The sequence below is a fragment of the Hippopotamus amphibius genome, chromosome 5 (genome assembly GCF_030028045.1).
Source record: "Hippopotamus amphibius kiboko isolate mHipAmp2 chromosome 5, mHipAmp2.hap2, whole genome shotgun sequence".
Classification (NCBI taxonomy): domain Eukaryota; kingdom Metazoa; phylum Chordata; class Mammalia; order Artiodactyla; family Hippopotamidae; genus Hippopotamus; species Hippopotamus amphibius.
In genome coordinates, this window is record NC_080190.1 from 40196247 (window position 1) to 40215927 (window position 19681).

The 19681-nt window shown below is 33.1% G+C and overlaps 1 protein-coding gene across 3 annotated transcripts in view; it reads right to left on the reverse strand.

Annotated features, from left to right (window-relative positions):
* Positions 1-19681, reverse strand: part of PTEN (phosphatase and tensin homolog) — a 96696-nt gene that overhangs the window by 64220 nt on the left and 12795 nt on the right. The window lies entirely within an intron of this gene.

The window sequence follows — 19681 nt, forward strand, 5'->3', positions numbered from 1 at the left end:
CAATGCAAACTACATATACACATTTTTAAACCATTAGCTGACTGAAATATGCAGCAGTGCAAACTACATGTACATGTTTTAAAACATTAGCTGATTATAAAAAGAAGCTTTCCCCACTATAAATTATGCTAATAAAAGATTGTCAAATGTTTTTATTTATAAGCCATCAAGTGTACTTAAGAAATACAGGTAAATACATTGACCCCAAAAAAGATTCTCAAAACAATTATATGTCAAAATAATTTTTAAATCCTTCTACTCAGTACATTTAGGATGCACCTAAGGTAAAAAAGGTAACTTCCATATTTACAGTACTGAAGCATCGGGACAAAACCCAAAAATCAAAAAAAAAAACAAAAACAAAAAAAAAACAAAGCAAAAAACAGCTGCACAACTTATTTCTCATGGTTGTAAAAGGTACTATGGTATAGAGAAAAGTAGATACAAGTAAGAGTTAGAAAGTCAGATTTAAGAATCGGCTATACCTCTAACCAGTTGTATAAATTGGACAGCTCAACCTTTCCTATTCTACATGATGATTAGGTTGAGAAAACCACTATGATCTCTTCTAACCCTTGGTATTTATGAACTGATAATACCAAACTGAGGCAGAAACTTATTCTCATTTCCAAACAACGTAATCAATGTTCAGTATGCCCATTCTATTAACTTATATATTACAGTTGCATGAAACAAACTTCCACACTCAAAAATTTATATCAGACTAACCATAAAAAAACACCAATAATCCACGTCTATGCATTTCTGTCCATCACACTAGCTCTCATTTCTTAAGCTCTATCAATCCTCTCTAATCTCATGATTTTCTGACACAGACATTTCAAACCAGCCAAGCTAATGTGCCTTAAGCCACTCAAAAACATCTCTAAAGCTCTATGCCTACCTACTTGGACCCATTCATCTTCCAAATACAATTCAAAACTCACCAAATCCAGTGCCCTTATAAAGATCTTTTTTCTTTCTGTTGTATTCACACTATTGAGCTTATTTCAGTATTATTTTCAATCCAAAAGTAACTATTAAATTACTAAAAGCTTTCATTTTGATATAATTATATATGTACTATATGTTCTATCTTTATGATTACTAGTACAGCTTGCACAGATCTACAGAATATTTTAAGAAAAAAATGTGCACAACAGGGTATATAGCATGCTACCTTTTGTATAAAAGAAATACTTTATAAAAAGCAATAATATTTACACATATATATGCTTGAATTTGAACCCTCCAACACACACATACATACACAAACACACACACACAAACACACACACACACCTGATAACTGAGAAACTAATAAAAATGGTTGCTTCACAGAGAAGAGGAGGGGAAGGAGGGAAGCACATATTGAAACAAATCTGGTTAAATATCAAATTGGTAACCAGGAGAAAGGATTTATTTCAAGAGTTATTTGGACACTGTAATTTTACTATACTTCTGGGCAGGAAGTATTCTAAGAAAAAAAAGAGAAGTACAAAAAAATTTTAAACTTCTTTTGGTAGTCTTCTTCTAGTAATATCAGTATTGATATCTTTAAACATTTTTCTCTATATTATAGGAAAAAAGCAATGAACTTAATGACTTGAAGATTCAGGATTATTGCTGTAAGAGAAAAGAGATACCATTATAAAATCAAGAAATCAAGTTAATAACTGAAAATTTTAATATGAACTCGTTTGTAAAAGTCTATATTGTTTAGGTCTTTTCAAAGAAATAGCCTAAAAGTACGTCACTTTAGCAGTAGCAACCACTTCTAGAACCCCGATTTCATCTCTAATATAATAATACATTAAAAGGTACCAGCTCCTTGGAAAAACAGTTAATGTCAGATCAAGGTGAGCCTGGGATATATTTCAGGGCCAGAAAGCAGGAAGGCATACAGAGATTAGTGATCTATGTCAAACAGACACAGGAGCTGGCATGAAGGATATCCCAATGACTAAATCTGTGACAAACTGAGTATCAAAGAAAAAATTTAAATGGTAGTAAATTAATGAATCCTCAATAAAATGAAAATCCCTGAGTCCATAAAGATACTCAAAACAGAAAAAGTTAAAGAAATAAAACAAAAAATTATTTTCATTTATAACCTTTGATAAAAAGTAGGTATTGGAATAGTTCTTTACTTTGTAATTGGTAAGGGGGAGATTAAGGATTTATCCTACTTTTCCTGCAGGAACTATTTCAGGGCAATCAAACAGCTCCATCTCATAAAGCAAACACAACAGAAAACACCAGTCAATAAACATAAAAAGACAGAAAAATCAAACTTTGCAAGCCCTAATAAAATTACTGATTTAGGCAAGGATCAATAAATGGTGCTAAACCAATAGGTGAGTGAATAACGAGGAACTGAACTTTCTTACAAAGTAACACTGCACAAAATATCTTCTAAGGTAAGAAGACCAATATCATTGGATAATGGGCAGAAAAGACTGTCATCACTCAATTTCAGTGGTCAAAATCTCAGCATTACCAAGAAAGTTAAGTAGAGATCATGTTTCGATGTGATGCAATGTGAAGGACACAGTATCATTTACGATAGCCAAATTATCTTCAACCTGAGTATCCACCAACCATTTATATATAAATTTTAACTTACAGTCACTATATGAGATAGAACAAGCTAAATGACATTATGAGCGTAAAATGGACAAATTCAAAAGGTCTGTAGGACAAAACCCAGTCTCTTTCAAATTGTTTTTAAAATGTCAAATATCATTTTAAAAGGTGAGGAGGGGAGGGATGGGTAGCTATCCTTGATTTAGACAGACTTAAGGGTTCTAACAGTCCAATTCACTGGTACAATCCTGTTCTGGATACTATTTTAGACAAACCAGCCATTAAGGACATTTTTGAACCAACTAGAGAAATTTTACTATGATCTGAGGATTGGCTGAGATGAAAACCTACAGAAAAAAGTAGACATTATTGACTGAAAAAAGGTTTCAAAAGGTACAGTGTGATATCATTTTGATAAAAGAAAACAGTATACCTGTATACTTAAAATATGTAGACAAAAAGATTACAAACTAAAGTACTAAAAGTAATAGTCTCTAGGTAGTAGGAATACATATTTTTCTCATTTCTGCTTGTTTTGTGTTTTCTATTTTTGGTATGATGCACCTGTACTGTTTCTATAACAGGTTTTAAAAACTGTTTATTTTATAATTATCTCCAAATCTATTTACTAAACATCTTGACAAAATATTGACTTACAATCAGCTTCGTATGTGGTCCTTTAAAATGCTAAATTTCTTAAATATATATATATATATATATATAACAGTAAAAGTATCTAAGACTTACAGCATTTACTATGGGCCGGGAACAATTTTTGTCACTTTAAGAATACACAAATTCACCCTCGACCTCAAAAGGTTCTTCTACTATAAAGACTCCAAAAGAAAACCATTAGGATTATCATTTTTAACATCACAAATATTAGCTGTTATCCTACTATTCTCACATAATAAAGTAGTCCCAAGTAAAAATGTATCTCATTCAATTATCAAAATATTTTTGGGTATTGTATCTACACACACACACACACACACACACACAAAACAGCAGCAACAACAATAACAAAAAACCACAGAAGAGAACAGAGGCTCAAAGGAATCCTGAAAGTACAATTCCTGAAAATGAATAATCTTTACCTTTTAACTCTATCTTACAGAGTAGAAGCATAAGAAACTAGGAAATAAGTGAGAAAAAAAATGAGGCAGCAGTAGGGAGCCCAAAGCAGTGGCAGCAACCACAATTCTGGAATTCTTACCTAAAAAATTATAAATACATTTTAGTAAAAAATATAAACTGAAATAATGCCAAGTTTTTTTTGAGCAATGCAACAGAAATTTTTTAAGTAAATAAAAATTTTATTACTACTAACAATCTAATACAGAATAGACAACTTGCACTTACTGGATATTATTTTGAATAATAAGTAGAGTGGGCTAATAAAAGTACCTATCATATACAGTTGTTACAAGAATTAAATAATTTAATATATGAACAATGCCTAGAAGATAGTGATGTTTGTCTATCAACTGAACAAACGGTATAATCCTAGATCTTAAGAGCCAACCATAACTATCTGGTTGTTTTTCAATGACATTGACTTGTTGAATAACCTAACCCTTCTAAAGAACATTAAAGCCTAACAGAAATTTTAACTCTTTAAAATCTTTACTATATCAATTTACCTTTTTATTTAACTTAAGAACATATGTAAAATATAGCTCCAAAAGCTTTAACTCTTTAAAATCTTTACAATATCAATTTACCTTTTTTAACTTAAGAACATATGTAAAATATAACTCCAAAAGGAAAAAAAAAAGCCGCCTTTTCCCACATCAGTGGCACATGCAACAAGGAGAGCATACATGGTTCTATCTTGCCTATGTTGGATGTCACCATAGCTACAGGAGATCTGATACACACTGGACAGTCTTTCTCCACTCCCCCTCCTTCGAGCAAACATGTTAAAATTTATGTTTTGCTTTAGTTGAGGTACAATTTACATACAATTAAATACACAGATCTTGAGTGACTGGTTAGAGTTCTGATAATTATATTCAGTACATCATGTTTGATTGAAGTGCTACAACAATCCCTTCTCACACCTCAGAATACTGTCCCAAAGAAAAAATAAATTATAGTTAAGTTTTAAAACCTGTTCACAGAAGTTGATTCAACCCATAATATAGCTGACCTATTATAAAATAATATGGCTACCATAAGAACTAAATAATTTTTTATTGGCTGTTCTAAGCATTCAAGCATAACTTACAACACTAAAAATATGTTCCAAGGTACTTCTAATTAACATCTTTTAAAAAACACTTTCTAAGTTGAGATTTCATGAGTCTACCTCATCTCAGTATTTTATCTGAGCCTAAATTAATGGGGTTTAAACTACACATTTACCTTGAATTTTCAAGCAGAGGATAATGACCAAAAATAGGTCTTTAAGATATTTTGTTTTACTACTTTCCATTCTATTGCATATTTTATTAAAATGACAAGGGAGGAAAAAAAAGCTCCCTAAGCCTTATTTTATGAGTGTGTTATAAATTGAATCTTATTTTAAATATGATAATTACTAACAGTAAAACGGTTCTGAAAAGTTTCTCTTTAGTACTCGGTATAGTATACAGATACATATATCCCTTAACAACTTATAAACTGAAGTGCAGTGTTAGTATACAAATCAATAACTACTTATTTTTCCTGCCATAATTATTTTAAGGAAAATTATTTCCACAGATCACATAAAAGCTATTTTTAGAATTCTAGTTAACTGGAAGTTATACAACATGAAGTTACAGCATACATGGAACATGACAAGTAAAATAAAAAGTGACAAACGGATTTAAAGAAATCCGTGATCAGAAAGTATCAAAAGCAAATCTGAAGGTGCCTGGCTCACAAGAGGAACACTGAGCTAAACTGGCAGCAGGACTAAAGGAATAAAGTCAGACTAACAAGAGAAGACAAGAATCAAAAGCAAGTTAGCAAATACCAGGACTTCACCATTTAATTTCATTTTCCAGGAATTTCTGGAGCTTTTCCCCTGCTTTCTGTCAGTGCTTTCAACTTACAGACACTTGAGGCTCAGGTGAGAGGAAAAGAAATCCAGCCACTGATTCATTAGTTACATCAGCTTTACATTTCTTTCAACAAATTTTAACAGGTTTAAATTTAACAAATACTTTCCAAGTATGTCACAGTTATATCCACATTATCAACTTTTATAATCAAATTATGCTTTAAATACCAGCCATGCTCAGATACTTCTATGACTTTCTCATTTAATAAAAGATTTTACATTTCTTACTAGATTTTACTTTTCCCTATTAAGTGTGTTAAATGTTTGGATCCGGCTTCTAAACTGATGATTCTATTGGGAAGGAAAGCAGAAACAGGAGTTCCTTGAATTTTCCAGTTTATAAAGTGTTAACTGCTCATTATTTAAGAACATCTGCCCTAATATATGTTATGTAATCATCCCTGTACAGACCAAATTAATACAGCCTAAAATTTTATTTTCTAAAGTGAAAAGGGTACATAGGTACAAAAGCATGAACTACAAAAACACTAAGAGAAAGAAGCTTAAAAAGATGGGAATTTTAAGAATAAAGAAGAAATGTCCAGGAACAACAGAGGACACAGGAACACTGAAATATTTTACTAGGTGACAGGCACTGTACTAAGCACTTAATGCATACTGTCATTTAGAATTCCATTCTTAGCTTTGCAACTTAAAAACCTAGACTTCAGGTTAAATTACTCAATCTCTGAGCCTCAGATATTTTTGTTTCTCTGTAAAATAATGACTAACATTTGCTGTAACTTCTTCACTGGTTGTTTCAAAGATCAAATGAGAAATATATTTAAATGTGTAAAACTGCAAATCGGTCTATAATTGTAAATAGGGGTTGTTATTACTTGAAGTTGTACTTGCACAAGTTAGACACGTCCTATTATTTTTTAGCTTAAATGTCTCATTACAAGGCAACTCAATATGGTGTTTTCATAAACAAATTATAAAAGGAATTCTAATATATTAACTTAAATTCACTTTAGCATAAATTTTAGGTTCCTTTTAACACTTTTTAATTATCTGCTAGCAGTGCCAAACCAGAAAGGAAAACTGACTACCCAATAACTTAGGAACTCTACTAAACTCTTTTACTTCTCCAAGCAAACTGAACCTCACACCTTTCTTTGCTGTTTTCATATTCCAACTCTTCCTGACTGAAAAGTTTATACAAGTTTATATCTCACTTTCTAAATGAAAGCATTATATTCTTCAAAGATAATATCAAGAATTGCTAGTAATTCTTCCACTTAGAAGTAATACTATAAATTGGTTCATGTGGCAAGAAATCTGCAACCTGTGATACAGAGCTATGAAACTACTGTACCTTTTATTCCAGCAATCCCAGTCTAACAATATACTCTAAAACAACAAACCGAGGGGGAAAAAAGTAAACTACACAAAGATATTTTACAATAGTGCTGTTTAGCAAACCATGACATTTAGCCTGATGAAGTGTTACGTGTATAGCTTTTAAAATAAGTACCCATTGACAGATAATTTGTGAAAAGAGATCACAGAACAGTAGGAAAACACTGATTACAAGCATCTAATTATGTTCATATGTACATTAAGAAACAGGGAAAGATAATTTCCAGTGACAAATATCTGAAATAGAAGTAACTTTTTTCTATTAAATTGTTCAAATTTAAGAATCATTTTGAAAACATTTCAAGTAGGATACATTAAGATAACACTGAGTTTTAAAAATCTCTTCTTAAAGGAATAATCAAGGCACTATGAACTTTATTTAAATTTAAGTAAATTAGAACCACAGAAAAATATCTTATCAAGTCACTGATAATGCAAGCAATACTCTAAAATCCAAAGTACAATTTTTTAAAATATTAGCTGAGGGATTATTAGTCCACTCAACTAACTGAATCAATTTTTCTCCAGAGTAGTTGTTAATTATGAAATAATATATCCACAACTGTTCAAGCCTACAATCTGCAAACCTCTAAAAATTTAAGTTGCCCAACTAACTGGTTTTAACGAGTATACCAAATAATTACCTTCTTCCTAGGTCTCTGGATGAATATGATAAGACTGATTTCCTGTTTCAGAACTCTGCTGCTGTTAAAATACACACACACATACACACACACACCCCCTCCCTACAGTGTTGCTCCCACTAAAAAACATCTAAGACCGACTACTAATGACAAATCAAACAAATTATGGCTGTAACTTACATAACAACTTTCAAAAAGATTATCAGTTCAACAACATGCTTTAGACATACTTATCAACATTACATACTTGAACTAAGCCAAATGCTAATTCTAATTAATTTTCTACCACATAATCTTAATAAAGCATACTGAAGATTGTAAAAGTTAAAATTATATAGATCCATCATTACTCTAAAGTACATAAGAGGGTGTCTTTTATGCTCTAATACTCATATGCAATGTTAGATTTATAAATTACTTCTGTAGTACCATTCTATTATAAAAGAAATTTTTTTATCATTTTAATAGAAGTGACTAACTAAAACATTAGTTTGGCTACCCTATAGCTATACAAAAAGATAAAAGGCCATTAACGTTTACAGAAAAAAAGACATTCAAAGAGTTAAGGTACAGAAGATACCAAGGGGTTTTGTCAGTAGTTTGACAACAAAGGCCTAGTAACCACTTAGTGCCAATTCACTCAATATTAGCAAACTGCATTCTGGAAGAAAAAAAAGAAAGACTCCAAGATTTGTAACTGAATTGATCTTTTAGATGCAATCATGAACAAATTTCCTAACATTCAAAAACCACCACACACACACACACACACACACACACACACACACACACACACACACACACGGTACTAAGAAAACACAGTTCTAATACAAATGTGACTCTGACAAGTGGATGTTTTTTTTCCTATGAATTCAGCCAAAACTGCAAAATTTTTTAGTTTACTTCAAACAATCAAATTTACCTTTCAAAGAAAGTTCTGTTAATCTGAATCATTTTAAAGGAGAAAGCTCCAAACAAGTGTATGCTGCTTCACTTTATATTTGACTTTAATATTGATTTCTCTTTATTCCATATCTTAAGTCAGAAAATCATTTGGAAATGACTTACTTTTTTCCCCAATTAGCAAAAATTTTGCCTACATACAACATTTTAATCTGGATAAGAACAATACAAACTAGAAACTCATGTAGACTTTAAAATATGAAGGCATACATACTGGCATTCTGGATAAGAACAATACAAACTAGAAACTCGCAGATTTTAAAATATGAAGGCATACATACTGGCATTCATTACTGTATTGGTAAGAATCATATTACTGACTTTACGATAAGTGCCTTGTTCTAATACTGTATGATTCATATTCCCACTTAGGATATTTTAATCATTAAATCAATTTATAATTGCTTGAATAAGTATATTATCCAAAAGATCTGAAATTACATATGCTAAAATACTAGTCAAAATTCACCTTCAGATTTAATAATATGCAATTTTAGAATATACTAACAGCTATGAGAATAAGTCTACATTGCTTGCTTTGAACTGATACAATTTTAGACAGCATGTTCAAGAAGGGATACCATTTTAATATGAATCCAATTATAGCAACTGGGGGAAAAGACACAATTACTGATCATGATTAGTTGTGGAATCTTCATATTCAAAGGAGAACAGAGTAAAAATCTTGGAAAATAATTAAGCTGGACATTAAAGAAAAAACTAGGGGTTTCTAGCTTTTTCAACCAGCAAACAAACTTTTAAAAACATAATGTTTAACATACAGCAAGGCAAAAATACCAGCAGTTAGATGGGAGGGACAGAAATGAAAACAGGGTAAAAGGAGATCTTAACACCTCACACCCTTTAAATACTAATAAGTAAACAGAACAGGTGAAGACTTTCAAACTTCTAGTATTTGGAAAAAAAAATCTCATCTACACATGCACCACACTCCATGTAAGAGATATAATTTATGTATGCACTATCTATCCAAAAAGGTCCAAAAAGGCATCATTCTTTTCATGGCCTACAATTCAGGAATGAACAAATTCTATAAACTGATGGTAGTAAAACAACCTACTTTCATGAAACATCAATTTGAAATTGGCAAGATGTTTCTCACACAGAAAATAAAAACCCCAGACGCAAAGTTGCATTTGAGAACACAAATTCAAAATCATATCTAAACTGAAATATTATCTCTGCTCATATTAATCACTTGGTATAATAATAAACTTCTCAATAAAAAACAATGTCTCATAATAATAAAACAATGTAGGTTACAATTAATCAGATCCTATTAAGCCCAATATGCAATTTTAAAGACTTGAATGCAACTCAGCAAGACTAAATTCTTAGGGGTGAAAAGAAATTAAGTTACAGAAACAACTATTGCAGTGGTTCAAAACAATAGAAATTTTAGAGGAAATTCAATTACTAGCATACAGACAAGAAATGAGTGATAGAAGAAAGCAGAGAACCTGAAAATTATTTAAGCAAATCTTTAAGGAATACTTATTAAATCAGATCCCTGATTAAGTTCTGTAATAATGAATTCCTATACAACAACTCTTAGGAAAACTATAGTTTAAGGATCTTGCATAACTACAGTACCAAAATCTTGTATAACGTAATACCACAAGTTAAAACATGATGTTTCCACTTAAATATCCAAACAATCTTGTAAAAGTAAATGACTGAAAGCCAGACTTTCATTACATAATCTTTAGTTCCCAACCAGTATCTTTGTATTGCAGTAGAAAAGTATCAACACTAGCATAACCATTAAGTTTTATTTTTGGAAAAGCTTAAAATTTGATATGAATTTTTAAAAACTGTAATTAATAGATGATGCCAAAATGAGAACTGTCAAAACCACTTATATCACTAGATTATCTTAACTTTTCCCTATATTTGTGTAACAGATGGCAAGCCTTACTTCTTGGACACTATACAATAATCACAATCTGTGTGACCTTTTCAGTACCAAAAAGAATCCAACTAGCCTTAATAACCAGCACCTTAGTGTATTTCACAGTATTAGATATAATCTTGATCACACTATAAAGAAGCTAGATATGAAAAATTATATACTTCGTGTCCTAAGTTATTTATTTTATATAGATTTCCTACAACTACTCCATGAAAACTATTCATATTTTAGATTGCTTCTTAAGTTTAAAAAAAAAAAAAAAAAAAAAACTGGGACAGGGAGGGTGGGGGGGACTCGAGGGAGGGAGGGAATATGGGGATATGTGTAAAAAAACAGATGATTGAACTTGGTGTATCCCCCCAAAAATAATAAATAAATAAATAAAATTTAAAAAAATTTAAAAAAAATAAAAAATAAAATAAAAGTATATACTCACAAACAAAACTTTTTTGCCTTCATTATGTTTTCATTAACACCCAAGAAGGTATACCACACCTAGATCGAAATTTCCTTATGTTTAAGAATCAAAACAATTTTATATCATTTGGGGAAATGTTACTCTAACAAGTAATTTTGTTTAAAAAAAGAAAAGTTTGCTTCTTTCACAATATTTTTTGTTCTAACTATATTAATAAATTCATTAAGACTTATCATTTGGCTAATAAGGTTAAAGTTATTTCCATGTTTTAGTAACTGATACTTATAAAAATTTGACACAGACTAACATGCACTTTTTTACCACAAAAATTTATACTGATTATAAATGCAAATGCACAGCAAACCTGCATCAATTACTATCACCAATTACTATTACCAAAGCAACTAAGCAAATATAAACTATATCATTCAAAATATGCTCTAGGGAGCAGTAACATCATGGCAAGTCATACCCTTTCTGATAAAAGAGAGGAAAGCAACAGAGTTATAACAACTTTAGTATAAAACGATATGAGTTTACTCAAATTACTTCTAAATCCATTTTAATCTTAACACAATAGAATTACTATTCCTACAATACCAAAAGGAAATTTGACAGATCAAAAGTGTTTAGAAAAATTTTATTTTGCCTCGTTTTTACATAATTAAAATATGCTTAAAATTTTAAATATAAAACAGCTATCTTGTAAGTAAATAAGGGAAAAAAGCTTCTGGACTTCAAACTTCAGCTATTTTTCTTGTGTAACAGATTATGATTTTGTAAATCAAAATCATGAAAATCTTTTCTAATATTTAGGTCATCTTAAATCCATGCTAAAGAAATTCAGAAAAGAGTAGAAAAAATTTGCCAAATATTGGAAAGATGTTTAATGTAATAACTACAGAGAAACAAATATTTCTGATGACTCTGCCATTTAAAATAATTAAGGCAAGTATGAGGTGCTTTGGAAATTGCTGAAACACACACACACCTTTAAGTTCATTATGAATTATATAGACGCACATGAGCAAAAACTAGATGCTAACATGGAAACATGAAGTTTCAGAAAAGTAGGACAATGAGTAATTTTTTAAAATTCTTTACTCAGTTTTTAGAAAAGGAATTTTCTTAAGTACAGTAAAGCAAATGGAGTTTTTTATTCATATACTGAAATAAACACCATATTTATTCAATTAAATTACAGCAATAAATGCGATTTGTTTTCCTTAATACATGTGAAGCTATCACATGATTAGCAGTCCTGGTTTTAAAATGTTTATCAGTATCTCTATCTCTATCTTATCAGTAATTTCACAAAAAATCATAACAGTCAAAACTTAAATTTCATAAGGATTTTTAAAATAGGCCTTGACATTTTAATCTGCCTGTGCAAAGCTGAGAGGCAAAGTAAATTGTAATATCAAGTGAGCAGAAAAAAATCATAGCAAACAATCTATTCCTAGAACACTTTCGTAACTATGTTTGTCCTAAAAACAAAACAAAACAAAATTCAAGATCCACACTAAGCTATTCCCTTGGCATTTTCTCATCTCTGGAATAATCTAAAACTCTGTCCCAATTTTTTCTAAAACCTTTACACATTAATGCAAGTTTTTAATGTAGATAAATAAAGCACTTTAATTCAACCGGCTGACATAGCAAATTTAGGATCAAGAAAAGAATGTAACATATTCATCAGAGAACATGAGAGTTGGCCCTACTTTCTTCATCTGGAAAGATATGAGAAGTTTTTATAACTTGTCAGATATTTGCCATTTTACAGCAGCAGATTTAACTTCACCACATCTGACTATAACAAAAGCAGCTTTAGAATAAAAAAAGTATAAGACTAAAGAATTCATTAAACATCACAAAACTAATATCCTGTGAGCAAAGTATCTCCTAATTACACAACTAAAAGAAGCAAGCTAAGGATTTCTTTTAAAACTACTGGCAATATAAAAATGAAAAAAAAAAAAAGTTTTAGTAAAGCATATCCACCCTGTTAGAGAAGTTCTATGTAACATCGTTCTGAATATCGCATATAGTGCATTATACTTACACATTTATTGAAAACATCTTCAGTCTCTTCTGACAGAAGTTCAAAGCAACACTTTCACAATCAGCCAAGTAACACTTCAGCCTTCTTCAAACAAACCTTCTTTTGCTACCAAGGAGATCTTTTGTGGAAAGCATTCTTATTATAAAGAGTACTGGCCTAGCAGCAATCAGAAAACATAGATGCTAAAAGCCTACCTTTACCATTTATTAACAACTTGACCTTCTTAAATACCACAACCTAAGGGCAAAGGTACTGACTTCTATCAATTATACTTATTATATACCAAACAATTATACCTTTAAACCAGAGTTTCTCAACCTCAGCAGTGTTGGCAATTTGGACTTGACAATTATTTGTTGTGGATGAGGCTGTTCTGTGCACTTTAGGATGTTTAGCAGCATTCCTGGCCTCTACTCTGAGACAAATGCCAATAGCTTCTGCCCTTTGATCCCCTAAGCTGTGACCACCAAAAATGTCTCCAGACATTGCAGAAGGGGCTCACCCCCATGTTGGCAACCAATATTCTGAAAATACATTCTTCTAACAAACCTAAAAAACCACCCTACAGAGAGACTGGTTCAAGATGCCTGAGTAGAAGGACATGGGCTCACCTCCTCCTGCAAGAGCAACAAAACCACAACTAGCTGCTGAACAGCCATTGACAGTAAGATGCTAGAACCGACGAAGGATACCCCACATCCAAAGACAAAGGAGAAGCTGCAATGAGATGGTAGGAGGGGCACAATCATGATAAAATCAAATCCCATACCCACTGGGTGGGCAACCCACAAACTGGAGAACAACTATACCACAGAAGGTCTCCCACTGGAGTGAAGGTTCCAAGCCTCATGTCAGGCTTCCCACCATGGGGGTCTGGCAACAGGACTGGGAACCCCCAGGGAATCTGGCTTTGAAGGCCAGCGGGATTTGAATGCAGGACTTCCACAGGACTGGAGAAAACAGAGACTCCATTCCTGGAGGGCACACACAGATTCTTCTGCACACCAGGACCCAGAGGAAAGGAGCAGTGACCTCATAGGAGACTGAACCAAACCAACCAACCTGCTAGGTCTGGTTCAGTCTGCAGAGTGGGGGGTGGCTGTGGCTCTCATCATAAGGACAGGGGCACTGGCAATGGCAATTCACTGACGTGAGCCCTCCTGGAGGCTGCCACTGGTCCCTCCATACAGACTGAAGGTGCCAGTGCTGGGTCCCCTCAAGCAAAACAACCAACAGGGAGGGGAACACAGCACAGCAGACAAGCAGATTAAAGTTTTACTGAGCTCTGCCCACCAAAGCAAAACCCAGTGCTATCCACCACCAGTCCCTCCCATCAGAAAGCTGGAACAAGCCTCTTAGATAGCCTTATCCACCAGAAGGCAGATAGCAGAAACAAGAACTACAATTCTGCAGCCTGCAAAATGAAAACCAAAATTATAGAAAGTTAGACAAAATGAAAAAGCGGAGGATTATGTCACAGATGAAGGAACAAGATAAAATCCCAGAAAAACAATGAAGAAGAAATAAGCAACCTTCCAGAAAAAGAATTCAGAATAATGATAGTGAAGATCATCCAGGATCTTGGAAAAAGAATGGAGGCAAAGATTGAGAAGACGTGAGAAATGTTTAACAAAGACCTAGAAGAACTAAAGAACATACAGAAATGAACAATACAATAACTGAAATGAAAAATACACTAGGAGGAATCAACAGCAGAATAACTAAGGCAGAAGAACAGATAAGTGACCTGGAAGACAGAAAGGTGGAAATCACTGCTGCAGAATAGAATAAATAAAAAAAGAATGAAAAGAAATGAAGACAGCATAAAAGACCTCTGGGACAACATAAAACACACAACATTGGCATTACAGGGATCCCAGTAAGAGAAAAGACAGAGAAAGGACCTGAGAAAATATTTAAAGAAATAATAGCTGAAAACTTCCCTAACATGGGAAAGGAAACAGTCAACCAAGTCCTGGAAGTACAGAGAGTTCCAGGCAGGATAAACCCAATGAGGAACATACCATGACACACAGTAATCAAATTGACAAAAATGAAAGACAAAAAAAGTATTAAAACCAAGAAGGGAAAAGTAATAAATAACATACAAGGGAACTCCCATAAGGTTATCAGCTGATTTCTCAACAGAAACTCTGCAAGCCAGAAGGGAGTGGCACAATATATTTAAACTGATGAACTGGAAGAAACTAAAACCAAGAATACTCTACCCAGCAAGGAGGGCTCTCATTCAGATTTGATGGAGAAATCAAAAGCTTCACAGACAAGCAAAAGCTAAGAGAATTCAGCACCGCCAGACTAGCTTTGCAACAAATCCTAAAGGAACTCCTCTAGGCAGAAAAGAGGCTAGTAACTTAAAAAAAATAAAAAATAATAAAAAGAAAAATAAATTAAAACAAGAAACAAAAAACTTTGTACATCATGTAGACTGTTATATCAAAACCTCATGGGAACAGCCAACCCAAAAACTACAATAGATACAACACAAATGAAAAAGCATCCCAAACACAACACTAAAGATGGTCATCAAACCACAAGAGAACAAAAAAAGGGAAGAAAAAAGACCTACAAATACAAACCCAAAACAATTAAGAAAATGACAATAGGAATACACATATCGATAATTACTTTAAATGTAAAAGGATTAAACATGCCAACCAAAAGACATAAACTGGCTGAGTAGATACAAAAACAAGACCATATATATGCTGTCTACAAGAGACCCACCTCAGGCCTAGGGACACATACAGACTGAAATTGAAGGGACGGAAAAAGTCATTCCATGCAAATGGAAATCGAAAGAAAGCTGGAGTTGCAATACTTATAACAGACAAAATACACTTTAGAATAAAGAATGCTGTAAGAGACAAGAAAGGACACTACATAATGATCAAGGGATCAATTCAAGAAAAAGATATGACAACTGTAAATATATGTGCACCCAACATAGGAGTACCTCAATATATAAGGCAAATACTAACAGCCATAAAGGGAGAAATCGACAGTAACACAATACTAGTGGGGGACTTTAACAACACACTTTCTTCAATGGACAGATCATCCAGACAGAAAATCAATAAGGAAACACAGGCCTTAAATGACACATTAGACCAGAAGGCCTTAATTGACATTTATAGAGCATTCCATCCAAAAGCAGCAGAATACACATTGTTCTCAAGTGTACATGGAACATTCTCCAGGACTGACCACATGCTGAACCACAAGACAAGCTTCGGTAAATTTAAGAAAATTGAAATCACATCAAGCATCTTTTCTGATCACAATGCTAAGAGATTCGAAATAAACTACAAGAAAAAAACTATAAAAAACACAAACACATGGAGGCTAAACAATATGCTACTAAACAACCAATGGATCACTGAAGAAATCAAAGAGGATTTCAAGAAATACCTAGAGACAAATAAAAATGAAAGCACAACAATCCAAAACCTATGGGATGCAGCAAAAGCAGTTCTAAGAGAGAAGTTTATAGCAATACAATCTTACCTCAGGAAACAAGAAAAATCTCAAATAAACAACCTAAACTTACACCTAAAGCAACTAGAGAAATAAGAACAAAACCTAAAGTTAGTAGAAGAAAAGAAATCATAAAGATCAGAGTAGAAATAAATGAAATAGAGACAAAGAAAACAACAGCAAACATCAATGAAACTAAAAGCTGGTTCTTTGAAAAGATAAACAAAATTGATAAACCTTTAGCCAGACTCATCAAACAAAAAGGGAGATGACTCAAATCAAAAAAATCAGAAATGAAAAAGGAGACGTTATAACTGACACCACAGAAATACAAAGGATAAGAGACTACTACAAGCAACTATATGCCAATAAAATGGACAACCTGGAAGAAATGGACAAATTCTTAGAAAGGTACAGTCTCACACAACTGAACCGAGAAGAAATAGAAAATATGAACAGAACAATAGGTATTGAAATTGAAACTGATTAAAAAACCCTGAACAAACATAAGTCCCAGACCTGATGACTTCACAGGCAAATTCTATCAAACATTTTTTTTTAATTTATTTATTTATTTTATTTATTGGCTGCATTGGGTCTTCATTACTGCACACGGGCTTTCTCTAGTTGCTGTGAGCAGGGGCTACTCTTCACTGTGGTGCGTGGGCTCCTCATTGTAGTGGCTTCTCTTGCTGTGGTGCACGGGCCCTAGGTGCATAGGCTTCAATAGTTGCAGCACATGAGCTCAATAGTTGTGGCTCACAGGCTCTAGAGCACAGGCTCAATAGTTGTAGCGCATGGGCTTTGTTGCTCTGTGGCATGTGGAATCTTCCCAGAGCAGGGCTCGAACTCGTGTCCCCTGCATTGGCAGGCAGATTCTTTACCACTGCACCACCGAGGAAGTCCTCTATCAAACATTTAGAAAAGGCCTAACACCTATCCTGCTGAACCTGTTCTAAAAAACGGAAGAGGAAGGAAAACTCCCAAACTCATTCTATAAGCCACCATCATCCTGATACCAAACCAGACAAATATACCACAAAAAGAAAACTACAGGCCAATATCACTAATGAACATAGACACAAAACTCCTCAACAAAATACTAGCAATCCGAATCCAAGAATACATTAAAAGAATCATACACCATGATCAAATAGGGTTTATCCCAGGGATGCAAGGATTTTTCAATATCTGCAAGTCAATCAGCATGATACACCACATCAACAAATTGAAGAATAAAAACCATATGATCACCTCAAAGGATGCAGAAAAAGCTTTTGACAAACTTCAGCACCCATTTATGGTAAAATCTTTCCAGAAAGTGTGCAGAGAAAACACTTCAACATAATAAAGGCCATATATGACAAACCTACAGCTACCATCATACTCAATGGTGTAAAACTGAAAGCATTTCCTCTAAGATCAGGAATAAGACAAGGATGTTTACTCTTACCATTTTTATTCAACATAGTTTTGGAAATCCTAGCTACAGCAATCAGAGAAGAAAAAGAAATAAAAGGAACACAAATTAGAAAAGAAGTTAAATTGTCATTGTTTGCAGATGACATGATACTATGCATACCAGACAACTACTGGAGCTCATCAATTAATTTGGTAAAGTTGCAGGTTACAAAATTAATACACAAAAATCTGTTGCATTTCTATACACTAACATAAAAAGGTCAGAAAGAGAAATTCAAGAATCAATTCCATTTGCCATCGCATCAAAAAGAATAAAATACCTAGGAATAAACTTACGTAAGGAGACAAAAGACCTGTACTCTGAAAAGTATAAGACAATGATGAAAGAAATCAAAGACACAAACAGATGGAAAGATATACCATGTTATCACTATTGTCAAAATGACTACAGTACCCAAGGCAATTGACAGCTTCAATGCAATCCCTAGCAAATTACCAATGGCATTTTTCACAGAACTAGAACAAAAAAATCTTAAAATTTGTATGGAGACACAAAAGACCCAAATAGCCAAAGCAATCTTGAGAAAGAAAAAAAGAGCTGGAGGAATCAGGCTCCCTAACTTCAGACTATACTACAAAGCTACACCATACTAACAGTACGGTACTGGCACAAAAAGAGAAATATAGATCAATGGAACAGGATGGAAAGCCCAGAAATAAACCCACGCACCTACTGTCAATTAATCTATGACAAAGGAGGCAAGACTACACAATGGTGGAAAGACAGTCTCTTCAACAAATGGTGCTGGGAAAACTGGACAGCTACACGTAAAAAACTGAAATTACATCATTCTTTAAGACCATACACAAAAATAAGCTCAAAATGGATTAAAGACCTAAATGTGGGACCAGATACCATAACACTCCTAGAGGAAAACATAGGCAGAACACATAAATAAATCACAGCAATATCTTTATCAATCTGACATAAATCATAGCAATATCTTTTTCAATCCATCTCCCAGAATAATGGAAATAAAAACAAAAATAAACAAATGGAACCTAATTAAACTTAAAAGCTCTTACACAGCAAAGGAAACCATAAACAAAATGAAAGAACAACTCAGAGATTGGGAGAAAACATTTAAAAATGATGTCTTCAAAACCGACAAACAGCTCGAGGCTTAACATCATCAAAACAAACAATCCAATCAAAAAATGAGCATAAGATCTAAATAGACATTTCTTCAAAGATGACATACATATGGCCAAGAGGCATATGAAAAGATGTTCAACATCGCTAATCATTAGAGAAATACAAATCAAAACTACAATGAGATATCACCTCATACCAGTCAAAATGGCTATCATCAAAAAATCCACAAATAATAAATGCTGGAGAGGACATAGAGAGAAGGGAACCCTCCTACACTGTTGGTGGGAATGTAAACTGGTATAGCCACTATGGAGAACAGTATGGAGGTTCCTTAAAAAACTAAAAACAGAGCTACCGTATGACCCTGCAATCCCATTCCTGGGCATATATCGAGAGAAAAACATGGTTTGGAAGGATATGTGCACCCCAATGTTCACGGTAGCACTGTTTACAATAGCTAAGACATGGAAGCAATCTAAATGTCCATTGACAAAGGAATGAATAAAAAAACGTGGTAAATATATACAATGAGTAAATATTACTCAGCCATTAAAAAGAATGAAATAACACCATCTGCAGCAACATGGGTGG